General features: G+C 46.6%; 1 protein-coding gene and 1 pseudogene across 4 annotated transcripts in view; both read right to left on the reverse strand.

Moving 5' to 3' along the window:
• The window catches only part of IFT81 (intraflagellar transport 81), a 207348-nt gene that overhangs the window by 161770 nt on the left and 32311 nt on the right, over positions 1–13267 (reverse strand). For 2 of the 4 annotated variants that reach the window (XM_054695360.1, XM_054695359.1), the window contains exon 3: positions 12427–12513. The gene's annotated coding sequence lies outside the window, so the exon portion shown is untranslated. Of the gene's footprint in view, positions 1–12426; positions 12514–12918; positions 12968–13198; positions 13251–13267 lie in introns of those variants that run through there. The other 2 variants (XM_054695357.1, XM_054695356.1) reach the window with 2 other exon arrangements.
• On the reverse strand, positions 9753–10196 carry LOC119244206 (cAMP-regulated phosphoprotein 19-like; annotated as a pseudogene).

Raw genomic sequence — 13267 nt, forward strand, 5'->3', positions numbered from 1 at the left:
AAAGCTGTATATAAGAGTACTTTATTCCAAGTCTTCTCAACTGTTAATTCCTTGTATTTGCCGTTTCCTCTCCTACTGGGTGAAATTAAGCACTGTGTTCTAGGAACTTTTTGCAATCTTTGTCCAGTTTTAGTCTCGTGATACCCACTTTGCGGGGGTGAATGCCCACACGAACAGCCATGCCACTCACCTGCTCCTGCTGCACATGGATGATATATTTCTTCCTGTAAACCTGGATACTTTGCCAATTTGCTGCCCTTTATAGTGTCCTCGAAAAAACTGAACTTACTCATGCATTGGATGGGCATGGATCGGACACTGTCCTCCTGCCTCAGCTCTATGGGAAGAGGGGAAGACATGATCTTCCTACGAATGTGGGAAGGCACATTGATGTGCCTTTTACGATTCTTGCTCTGAGTCAGAAGCCACAAAGGGATTGAACTTCATTTTGGACCCTGGGGCTCACGAGGGCCACAAAAGGCTATTCTATTTGCATCCAGTCATTCACCTAAAAATGTAAAATGTTGCCGTCAGCAGGTTGGTGGTTTGAGACCCTGATAAGGCCTTCCTTCTCCCTTAGCCACCAGCTGTCATGGATAGAAATCTCTTAGGATGGGCCCAGGGCAGCAAAGTAACTAGAAAAAGTCAGGAAATCTCCAAAATGTTTTGTCAAACACTAATGAGGTTGAGCTTTTACTCAAGTGAAACAGAATTCTGAGCATCATTCATGTGAAAGGGGTTTTCCAAACAGAAACTGTTGCCAGAGTCAAAGAAACCCAAATTCCTGTTGTGTTGGCTTTAGATCTGCTCAAGATTTTATGAGGCTGATAATACAATAATTGTAGGGGTGGGAAAGATGTGAACACGAGCGCTGTGTAGCCCAGAAAACTGTCTTCACCAGAGAAAAAAATGGACGAGGTAAGTCACATAAAGGGTACATCTTCGATGATTTTTGTTTTCTTTTCTTGGTATTCAATCTTCCAAAGTCAGCTTGAAGTTGTCTGCTATAAGATGAGGAGTATGGTTTAGAGCTTCCCTTTTTGGGAAGCCTCCATGCATCTTACAATAGCTTCTTCTCGCCTAACTGATCCAGTCCAAGTATAACCAGCTCAAGTCTCCAGAGTGAAGCTTGGGGTAGACAAAGGGATTAGAACAAGCATCCCAGAATCCAAGCTACCTTGAGACTTCCAGAAGCTAGGCAATGTCCCACTCGCCCTGTTTGCCAAGAACCATCCAAATTTTAGAAGGAAAGTCCTGCATCCTGGGGCAGTTGTGCGCAAACCATGATGGTTGATCACCTGAGGACCAACTTCTTATACATGAAGCTGTACCATATTGTAGTGGCAGGAATGGCCACAGTGCAGGTTTTCTGATCCCATGCACACCGGGTAAAGGAGGAATCAGAGTCCTCAGTGGTTTTGCAGGCTTTTATTGGGATTACCAGGTACACGGCAAGCAGGGGTGCTGGGGGGCCGGGAAGCTGGCAGTCCTCCCAGCCCCCAGCAAACCCGCACTCTCACTGGGCTCTCGTTCTCTGCTTCTGCTTCTGCTTCTTTTCTTCTCTCTTGGCTTCTCTTCGGCTTCTACTCGGCTTCTACTGCTTCTTGGCTTCATACTGCTGCTCGGCTTCTACTGCTTCTTGGCTCTATTGGCGTCCCCGTGACGCCGCCCTTAAAAGCACAGTCTTAGCCCAGGTGAATCACATCTACCTATGCCCACACCCTATTGCAGGTGCCCGCCACCAGACATGCATTCAGGACCGCAAGGATCCATCATCTATCCTGATGGCGGGAGGGCAGATGACATTTTTCCTTACCCTACACATATACAAAGGAGACATCCCTTTTGGGATGAGAAGCTTTTCGACTTAAATGTATGTCCTTTACAGCCTTTGTCTCTGGTCTATTACCTGTCAAAACCTCAGTGTTTATCTAACTTTGAACAGGATCTCCATCAGGTTACCACAAAAATGTCCTTAAGAACATAGAATGAGGCAAACATTTCCACTCTATGTTAAAAATCTTTATTTTTCCAAATTTATTTGGGGGGGATCTGAAGTTACAAAAATGGTCTTGAGCTTTTTTTAAGGTCAGGTTTTGTACGGGTGAGAGATTTTCCTTGATAGTTAAAAAAAAAAAAAAATCACTCTGTCCTGGAATAACCATTTACCTAGTGAAGTTTCCTTTGTTCCTTCCTCAAGTCTCAGTCCCTTGCCAGGTAGCTAGAATATATTTGTAATTCAATTGTATTTTTGTGTATTTTAAAGAATGTACACTGAGAAAAAAATAACCGCTCCACTAAATTGTTAAGGACTAAAAAGAGTAAATGAAATTCTTTGTACCTTCATCTGCGTGAAGCATCTAATGTTGGTAAGGTTTCCATGCAGTGAGGGGATTTGTTCCCGGCTGCTTTAACGATTTGCAACAAGCAGTGGTTTAAGACAACACAATTCTTTAACCTCATAGTACTGAACATCAGATCCAAAAGGGGTCTTGACAGTTAAATTCAAGGGGTTGGCAGGACCGTGTTACTTCTGCAGGAATTTTCTAGCTTCATTTCATGGCTCACCACCACTGCCGCTGCCCCCGTCCCCCCCACCCCAGCCCTAAACAATCTCCTCATTCTGACCTGTGCTTCTGTCACCTGTGGCCTTTTTACTCTGAATCTCTAGACTTTTATCTCAAAATCTTTAACTTCATTGTGTAGTGGCAGGACAAGCACAGAGCAGGTTTTCTATGATTCAAGCAGACCGGGAAAAAGAGCAGTCCTGGAGCCCTCGGTGGCTTTCTCAGGCTTTTATTGAGCTTTTACATGTAGTGTGGCAAACAGATACATGCCCAGCAAGTCTTCACTCTGGGCTTCTCTCTGTAAGCGGGTGGTCCCGAGGAAAGGGGGAGGTTCCAGGTTTCCTGCCCCACCCAAAAGGAGAGTGGAGCCGAGCAGAGAGAGAAGCTGCAGAGACTGAGGAAGGCAGGAAGCAGGATGGAGCCAGGAGACCTGGAGGAGGCACGTGGAGCTGAGAGACACATGAAGAAATGCGCCTCCTTGTGGTCGTGGACTGGGTGACACAGATGAGGGTGAGATGCGTGGGGAGGTGACAATGGCGGCTGTTTTGATTTTGCTCTTTTCCTCCCAGATTTGTCTGGGAGATGATTTAGAATCGTGGCAGTTTTGGGGCCTTGCTCTGGGCCAATCCCATTTGGGTAGACTTTCACCCACAAGGGGACAGGTAACCTTGGATGCTTGATTTAGAAACTATATTCTTTGCCTTTCCTGTATTGTTTACTAATTGTATGAAAGTTTCTTTCCATTGAAGTCCCATATGGGGCCTCCCTGTTGGCACAAGGAGTTAAAACACTGCACTATGAAGCAATTGCAGCCTCTGCAGCATGAGTTTGATCGCCTGGCAGGCCAGGGAGCAGCCCACATGGCGCAGCATAGCACCTGCTGCTCCCCTCAACAGTGTATTTCAGCCAGTCTGCTGTTTGTTCCCCACTGTCTCTGGTGAATCCTCTCACCCCAGGGCATCTCTGGCCTGTACCCCAGCTCCTGTATGCATACATAAATCTTTAAAAAAATAAAGTCTCATGTTTTGTGTTCATGCAGCGCATGGCAGAACCTATTTAGAGCAGGCAGGTTTGGGGGTTTGGAGGTGCCCCTCTCCCTGCCCTGTAACATCTCCCGTTAGCTTCTCCTGCCCCCTTCTGCTTCTGCTTCTCTTGGCCGCAATCTCAATACTGCACTCATGGCCCACAGAAGTAAATAATATAACTGTAACAATGTAACAACTGTACCTGCCCCATCAGGCAGGGCATTCCTAATGGTGGGAGGGCAGAAAAGCCTGAAAACCATTTACCTTACAATCCACCCCCTCAGGGTTTTCTGCTATATATAGTCTATATATGTTATATATAGTTTTCTCTTAACAAGCATAAACACTGCAGCCATAGCCCACAAAGGAAAATAAACAATACAACAGAACACAAATGAGTCCAGGCAGGGCACCAACCTAGTGTCAAAAGATGATTATTGGCACCAGCAGATGATCTACCACTTCTGCTGCCAAAGGCACTGCTCATACCGGGGAGGGGAACCATTCACAGCATCTACTGTCACACACCAGGAGCCGTCAGGCTTCCTGGCCTTCTCAGGCTGTGGTCTTGGCCACAAGCCACACACAGCACCCACCCCCAGGATGCACTCACTCTTGGATTGGCGATTCTTTACTCTTTGGGGGTAATCGCCAACCCTCTGGGTTTTCTGTCTGCAATTGCTCCAATACTAGGCTTTCATAGCCACCAATGCTACATGCAGACCCCTGCACAAGCACTTGGGTAAGGGATCCGTGGATGCAAGCTCCACATGCGGCCTCTTTTGGGTCGCCTCTTCGGCTGTGGGCTCCACCACAGGCCAGAGAAGGAGAGAGAAGAGGAGAAAGAAGCCCTTATAATTGGCATTAAGTGGGCAAGATAATTTGAAGTAGGTGGGTATGGAGCCCTCCAAAGAGCTCAGGAGGGACTGAGGAATAGCAGACTGAGCATGTGACAATGTTGGAGGTGTCATGGCAGCACAGGACGTGGACAAGCTCCAGGAACTATAGGACGAGACCTCAAGTGGAGGAGGAGGTGGCCCTAGAGGACCAGCCAAAGACCCCTGAGGCAGCAGAATCTGGGAAGAAAGGACCACGATTCAGAGCTCACCAGTGCTGATGCAGGGAAAAAAGCTGACAGGTGGACTTGGACTGACAATCCCGCCAGAAGGAGGGAGGAACTTTGGCAGGATAATGTTGTTTTGGGGACTCGAGAAGATGGTATGGTTTATACACCCCAGGAGATGGGTATCTCCGGGTGGCCAGATCTTTCTCAAGACTGCTCTCATAGCCCACAGAAGTAAACAATGTAACTATAACAATGTAACAGGGCCTCCCCGGTGGCGCAGCGGTTGAGCGCTGGGTTGCGAACCTGCCCGCAGCCTCTGCTCGATCCCCGGCTGCTCCCCGGCCACCGGAGGAGGGTCCCACATGGCGCGCAGACCTCTCCTGCCGCCCGCTGCTCCCCTCAGCAGTGTACTTTGGTCCTTCTGCCTGCTCTGCTCCCCGCTCTGGCTCTGGTGAATTCTCTCACCCTCCCGCGCTTCTGACTGTACCCAGTGCATGTATAAACAAACAAACAAACAAAAAAAAAAACCAAACAAACAAACATGCCTCTATAAAAAAAAAATTAAAAAAAAATAACTATAACAATGTAACAAACTGCAAGTGCCCCACCAGGCAGGGCAATCCTAAAGAAGGGAGGGCAGAAAAGCTTGAAAACCATTTACTCTACAATTGTATCTGTGAGATCATTTTTAATATATAAAGTATTATATTCACAGTTTCTGGAACTGGGATGTGGTTATCCTTGGGTGATGGGCATGGTTCTGCCTTCCACCATCTCTGAGAGTTATCAGACTTGACCCTAGTGGGAAGGAATCTTTGGGTTTTATTTTCCTGACTCTATTGGGCAATTGCAGGGTAAATGGTTTTCAGGCTTTTCTGCCCTCCCACCATTAGGAGTGCCTTGCCTGATGGGGCACCTGCAGTTATTAATTGTTGTAAGCTGTGTTTACTTTTTTGTTTTTTTAAAGATTTATTTATTTATTTATACAAGCACCGGGTACAGTCAGAAGCGCGGGGGGGGGGGGAGCAGCGGGCGGCAGGAGAGGTCTGCGCGCCATGTGGGACCCTCACCCGGTGGTCGGGGACCAAACCGGCACTGCAGAGGCTACGGGCAGCCTCGCAACCCAGCGCTCAACCGCTGTGCCACCGGGAGGCCCTGTGTTGTTTACTTCTGTGGGCCATGGTTCAGTATCGAGATATTTGCCAAGAAAGGCAGAGAAAGGGGCCTCCCTGGTGGCGCAGTGGTTGAGCGCTGGGTTGCGAAGCTGCCCACAGCCTCTGCGACTCCGGTTCGATCCCCGGCTGCTCCCCGACCACCGGAGGAGGGTCCCGCATGGCCCGCAGACCTCTCCTGCCGCCCGCTGCTCCCCTCAGCAGTGTCCTTTGGTCCTTCTGCCTGCTCTGCTCCCCCTCTGGCTCTGGTGAATTCTCTCACCCTCCCGCTCTTCTGACTGTACCCAGTGCTTGTATAAACAAACAAACAAATAAATAAATAAATAAAACATGCCTCTATTAAAAAAAAAAAAAGAGAAAGGAAGGGGGAAAAGAACACCAGAGAACCCAGCCCAGAGTGAAGACTTTCTGGGGGCTTGGAGGCCTGCTGGCCTGCTGGCCCCCTGGCACCCCTGCCAGCCATGTACCTGGTTGCTGCACTACATGTAAACCTCAATAAAGGCCTGAGAAAGCCACCAAGAGCTCCAGGACTCTCCTTTACCCGGTCTGGTCTGCTCGGATCATAAAGAACCTGCCCTGTACCCATCCTGCCACTACAGCAATCCTTTCAAATATTAAGGTATCTAATAGTTTCTGAGTAAATTTCAAATGCTATTGGATTACATCATATGCTGATAATGTCAGGGAACACACTAAAATGAATAAATCCAACAACTCCACCAACAAGATTTCCCCTCTTTCAAGGGATACCACAATCCTCACTGTCACACAGCCTTAGTATGCACCAATTAATGGCACCATAAAAATAATCCCACAGAGCAGTAAGCAATGACGTCGAGTGAACAAAACAATGTCCTATCATTTTAAGTTACACAATGAAATTGTTAAGAGCAAAGATTCTGGAATCAGACAGTCATGGACTCAAATCCTGGCTCAGCCCCCTTGTATGATTTAAGTCTCAGTTTTACTTCTCAGTGCCTACCTCATGGCTTATGTGAAACCCAGGGAAACAGAGCCCACAAAGCAATGAGCAGTGTCTTAGCTGTTTTTGCTATTACCATAGATGCAGCATACTTGACACAACACCAGTTTCCTACTTCACATATAAAGAAGCACTGGAAGCAAACAGCTTGATAAGGATGTACAACTAGAAAACAATTATATATATATAACATATGCCATGGCCTGGGGGCATCCACTCCTGAATATCTTTGTTTTCAGTAATCTAAGACAATCTCTACAGTACTTCTTGTATTCAGAGTAGTTTCGCTCCAACCTCTGTTTTCTACTGCTCATCTCCAAAGTCGTCTTACAGCCTACAGACTGAATGTCCACTCAGGTGGAATTTCAAGACACAACTATAAAAACAGGCCCAGTTCATCTGCAAGACTATCCTACTCCCCATTTTCTCCAATCCAATAATCTGTGAATGACCACTGAATGGAAGAAAACATTTGTAGGTCATATATCCGATAAAGAATTGTACCTAGGATATAAAATGAATTCTGAAAACATAAAGAAGAAAATAAGCCAATTTTAAAATTAGCAAAAGGATCTGAACTGACATTTCTTCAAAGATGTGCAAACGGCCCTTGAGTGTATAAAAAGAAGCTTGACATCATTAATCATTATGAAAATAAAAACCAAGGAGACACACACACACACTTATTTGAGTCCGGGAAGATTATATTCCATATTATTTCAGGGCTATGAAAGAGTATTACAAGACATTTCTCTTTAGAGGATCATTGGGTTGACAGGTTGGGATCCACTTAACTAACAGAAAGCACAGTTCTATCTGTGACCAGCACTCAGCCTATCAGATGAGAGTCAGGGTTTTGCTTTCTTCCATGCTCCACAACAGCTTAAGCCTCGAGTTTCGGGGAGAAGAAACAGCAACATTATAAAATATGTATTCCTCACCTCTGCTACCAACTTGCCCTTTACATGTGTGTGCATGTAAAGCAGCATGTGCTGCTTCTGGAGGCCTACAAATTATACACTGGATCACATGTATGTGTCATTATGCTATTATATGATGACGGATTTCACAGTGTCTGTGTACCAGGTAAGAGACTCTTACATCTTTAAATGCCTGAACATTGCATTTAAACATGCTCTCATTGAAGACACTCCTGAACAAAGCACCTGCTTTAGCTGACTGGCCCTGTGAGCAAAGTCAATGTGACAAACATTCTCACCAGGTAAGTGACACCCTAAGGCCCACCCACTTAGCCACAGCTGGCTTCTCAGCTAAACCATCCTAGACCGAGGAGTTTCTTGACATTCTTGGCTCTGCTTTTTATAAGGACATATTTCTTTTTATGGGCTATTAAATAGTTTATTGCTGCTCTCAGTATTGGTGGCCTCCAGCTGTGCCCCCTACCCCTTTCTAATTTGCTACAGTCATACTGTAACAGGGTGGTCCCCAGGAAAGGGGGAGGTTCCCTGCCCCACCCAAGGAAGGGTGGAGCTGAGCAGGAAGAGGAGAAGCTGCAGAGGAGACTGAGGAAGGAAGCAGGATGGAGCCAGGAGACCTGGAGGAGGCACATGGAGCCTAGAGACACGTGAAGAAACTGCGCTTGTCTTTTGGTCATGGACTGGGTGACACAGATGTGGGTGAGACCCGTGGGGAGGTGACCATGGCAGCTTTTATCTTGATGTTGATTTTGCTCTTTTCCTTCCGGGCTTGTCTGGTTGTTTCTGACCCTTTTCTGAGGGTCCCCACTGGAAGATGCTTTAGACTTATGGCAGGCTTTGGGGCCTTGCTCTGGGCCAATCCCATTTGGATGGAGTTTTACCCACGAGGGGATGGGTAACTTTGGGTGCTTGATTTAGAAACTAGATTCTTTGCCTTTCCTGTATTGTTTCCAAATTGTATTAAAGTTCCTTCCCATTAAAGTCTCGTATGTTTTGTGTTGATGTGGCGGATGGCAGAACCCTACATAGAATAGGCAGGTTTGCGGGGTTTTGGGCTGCCCCACTCCCCGTCCTATAACAATACTAACATTTGTTTTAACGTGAACATTACTGGGTGACAGTACGTTTGTCATCTCTTGAAACCGAGCATCAAAGCCAAAGTCTTTTCAATTCCGAGTTTCAGAAGCCTACTAGCTTAAGGGTGAAAATTACTGTCTAGTCTAAGATTATAGTGATATCTGAAGGGCAAAGGTGAACAAGGGAGCAGATCCAGGAAGTACAAACTCAGTAGAAATATGTAAGCTCTCATCCAGCTTATGGTCTTAAATTTCAGTTTTACAAAATCCAAAAGGAAATACTGAAGACATTGGTACCATAGAAGTTACAGTAAATAAGAGTAGCACACAAAGTTTTAGTTGAGGTGAATTAAAGAAAGCCAAAACATTAAAATTGTGAAACTTGCTTTTTGGAACCCATCCTACAGCAGGAATTAGGGAATACAGACAATTATTTTCAAGTAGCTTGCTTTATGTTGCCCCAACATGTTCCTCTGTGAGCACCATCAAACTAATCAAAAGCTCACTCCCTTACAGTGGAAGCAAATACCACCACTTCCTGTCACTCTCAGACGATGGATAAATGTGGAGAAATAAAAAAGAATATTAAGGAAAAATAATAGGAATTGGAAAGATTATGCATTTCAGCTTTTTTTTTAAATTTTTTTAAAAGATGTATTTATTTATTTATTTATACAAGCACTGGGTACAGTAGAAGTGCGGGAGGGTGAGAGAATTCACCAGAGCCAGAGCAGGGAGCAGAACAGGCAGAATGACGAAGCACACTGCTGAGGGGAGCAGCGGGCGCGGCAGGAGAGGTCTGCGCACCATGTGGGACCCTCGCCGGTGGCCGGGTATCGAACTGGCGCTGCAGAGGCTGCGGGCAGCTTCACAGCCCAGCACTCAACCACTGTGCCACCGGGGAGGCCCCATTTTGGCTTTTTTAATCAATCAATCAGCTTGCTAGCAACAAGGACTGATTTCTGTTGAAGGTCAATGGTGGGGACATGGGCGCAGGACCGCTGTCTTATGGGGGTGGCCACAGCAAGAAGTTGCTTGTTCTTCATTTTTGCTTTAGCCATGTTGTAAGCCCCTGAATCAAAATATTTCTGCCTTTTCGGCAATGGTTTCCTTAAGAAATCTGAACCTCGAGGTTTTTGGCCCAGATGAGGATGCCCTGCTTTTAATTTTTTTTTTCAGCTTTCTCTGGACTAGTCACTTTCTCTTCCATTTCCACGAGGCTGTCTCAGAAACCTCTAGGGAACAAAAGGTTCCCTCTTAAATGGTCCCTCCAATTCTATAACACCCCCAAAATTTTAAATTTTGAGGAAGTTCATTTTTTCTAGTGTGTGTATGTGTGTGTGTGTGTGTGTGTGTGTGTGTGTGTGTGTGTGTCCTGGGCATTGATCTTAAAAAAAAAAAAAATCACCTAATCCAAGGTCACAAAGATTTACGTCTGCATTTTCAACTGAGTCTTGTCATTTTAGATCTTACATTTAGGGGTCCCGTACATTTTGAATTCTTTTATGTGTGGTGAAAGGCAGAGGCCCAATGCATGCATCCTTTTGCGTGTGGCTATGCAGTTGTCCCAGAACAATTTGTTGGAAAGACTACTTTTTCCTCATTGAGTAGTCTTGGCAGCGTTCATGAAAATCTTGTTTCTTTTAAAACTAAATTCCTAGTGGTACTCAGCAACTGACTACACCTGGCCAAGGGTACAACAATAAATACACAACTGAATGTGATTGAAGGAGTAGATCCCGGAAGCACCCCCAGGGACAGCAAAATCCTGGATGCTCAAGTCCTTGGTAGAAAATGACATAGTTGCCTATGTAACCTACTCACAGCCCCCATACACTTTAAATCATCTCTAGGCTACTTCTAATACCTACCACAATTGAAATGCTGTGTAAATAGTTCTATACTTTATTTATTGTTAAGGAAATGACAAAGGAAAAAAACCTGCTTGTGTCCAGTATAGATGCAACCATGATCTACATAGTAAGGCTTTTCTACCTGAGGTTGGTTGAATGCAGATGAGGAACCAGCAGATATGGGGCGCTGATTATATGTGAATAGTCCCAACTGTTACCAGCTGTCACTTTATGCAAACTGATCTTTGTAGCCGGTATGTTGGATATATTCACTATCTTGATTGTGGAGATAATTTCAGGGGTGTATACATACTAAACTTTACATTTTAAATATTTGCAGTTTATTGTATGTCAATTATACCTTAAGAAAAAAAGTGTGTTTTTTTTTTTAAAGAAATAAACCAAGGGCAAGAGTGTAAAGATTCTTTTACTAATCATTTTTCAGGATCAGCTTCTCTTGCTGGGCTGAAAGATTTACACCAACTAGTAAGTTAGGAAAACTTATATTTCAACACTTCTCTTAACTGACTATTGAAAAATACAAACCAACAATTAAAATTCAAGATTTATAAGGCAGGGACCAACTCATTATTATGTGGTGTACACATGCCAGGGGTGTATATACGCCAAACTTTACATTTTAAACATTTGCAGTTAATTGTACATCACTTAACAAGAACTGGATGTGTTTCACTCTGAAGGGCTCCCTGGTGGCGCAAGGGGTTAAAGCACCACACTATGAAGCAATCTGCAGCCTCCACAGCGTGAGTCTGATCCCCGGCTGGCCAGGGAGCAACCCACATGGCTAGGCAGATATCTCCTGTCTCATCTGCTGCTCCCCTCAGCAGTGCATTTCAGTTAGTCTGCCTGATCTCTTCCTACTCTGTCTCTGGTGGGTCCATCCTCTCACCCCACCCCCACCCCCGCCTCGCATCTCTGGCCTGTGCTCCAGCTCTTGTATGCATAAATAAATAAATAAATCTTTTTAAAAGAAGTTTCACTCTGAAGAAAAAACATTTTAAAATTGCCTTCCAGTGAGAATTTAGCAACTGGGTTTTCTTCTTCTACATAGAATTTAAGTGCTCCCAACTGCACCAAGCTCAATAATGGCAGAGAAATCATCTCTCTGTCCACCCTCATATCCTGAGCACCAAGAACACTGCCAAGCACGCTATAGGTTCCCAGTAAATCTCTGTCAAATAAACAAAATTCCACTTCAACTTGTCACCACCTTTTCCTACGGCCATTTTGGACTGAGGCAGGTAGCACCTTATTCTAACTCAGCAACTCCCACTCTGGAGGCAGAGGCTATCTGTTTTCTGCTCATTTTCTTATCGTTCACCTTTTTCTATTTGGAAAAACAAAGTGATATGGTTTAAGAATTTCATCCTCGTATCAGAGATTACGTATCAAGAGATTACGCCCAGGATCCACATACCACAAGGTCCCAGATGAGAGCAGTGAGGGAAATGATGGCAGATTCCCTGGAAGAAGTAGTCTACAGATTAAAAATGACCATTATAATCCTCTGCAGGACCACCAGAGAAGTGAGAATCAGGAAACAAAAAGCTCCACTCCGCCTATGATGACAATTTAAAACAGTACACACGATGACCTGCCAGCATGTCCACGCTGCAAGGCAAATGCTTCGGTCTGTTCTGTCCAGTGGACAGTGCCTGGCAGGTGTGGGTGCTTAACACTTGTTGAATAAATGAATAAGACATAAAACATATCGAGGAAAACATACCTGAAGAGAGCGAATAAAGGTGGAAAATTATGTTCAACTCGTGGAACTGGGTGTTCCCTCCACTTTCCCTCCTCTCTCCAGTGCTCCCTAAAGGTGCGATAAAAACGGTCTCAGCGGAAGGGATGGACACAAGCCCCTCTCCGGTCCTGGCTGCGGCCGCCCCAACCTGCCACGGAGCGACCCAGCGAGCAGAGCAGGGCTGAGGCCTGCGCAGCTCCAAGGGGGTGTGGAGGGAGTGAGGCTTCAGCCCGGGGCTCCCCGGTGACCGGACAGTTCAGTTTTTGTGGCAGAAACAGAAGCGGCGGGTGTCCACCCCGCCAGTACCCTCAGAGCCTGCACAAGTGTCCACTCCAGAGGGGCTGCTCTGAGGAGACCCCGTCAGTGCGACCCCGAGACCCTCCAGGGGACCTGGGCCTCCCTGAGCCGGCAGCTCATTCCCAGGAGGGCCTCTCTGCTGGGGAGACCCGGGTCCCCGAAGGCTCACTCGCCCACCTGAGGGGGGCGCTCCTGGGCCGTGCTCCCGCTGAGGGGGCCACTCGCACGCCTCTCTCTGGTCCCTCTGAGGGGGGCCAGGCCGCCTCCGCTGCCCTCCAGACGGGAGTCACGCGGTCCCTCAGGGGCGGCGCCCCCTTTCCTCAGAACACACCCTCCTTGAGGAGGTGGCTCCGCCTCCCAACCTCGCCCCCCCCCCCGAAAGGGTCCCCGCCCCCCGCCCCCCGCCCGCGTCGGGAAGATGGCTTTTCTGCCCAGGGCCCAAGTTGCTGCCGCGTACCCGAAGGGGCGGTCACGACTCCGCCTGACGGAGCCGGCAGGCCGCACGCCCCCTTCCCGGCCCGCGCAG

The sequence above is a fragment of the Talpa occidentalis genome, unplaced genomic scaffold (assembly GCF_014898055.3).
Source record: "Talpa occidentalis isolate TD23 unplaced genomic scaffold, MPIMG_talOcc4v2.1 talOcc4.14, whole genome shotgun sequence".
NCBI classification, from domain to species: domain Eukaryota; kingdom Metazoa; phylum Chordata; class Mammalia; order Eulipotyphla; family Talpidae; genus Talpa; species Talpa occidentalis.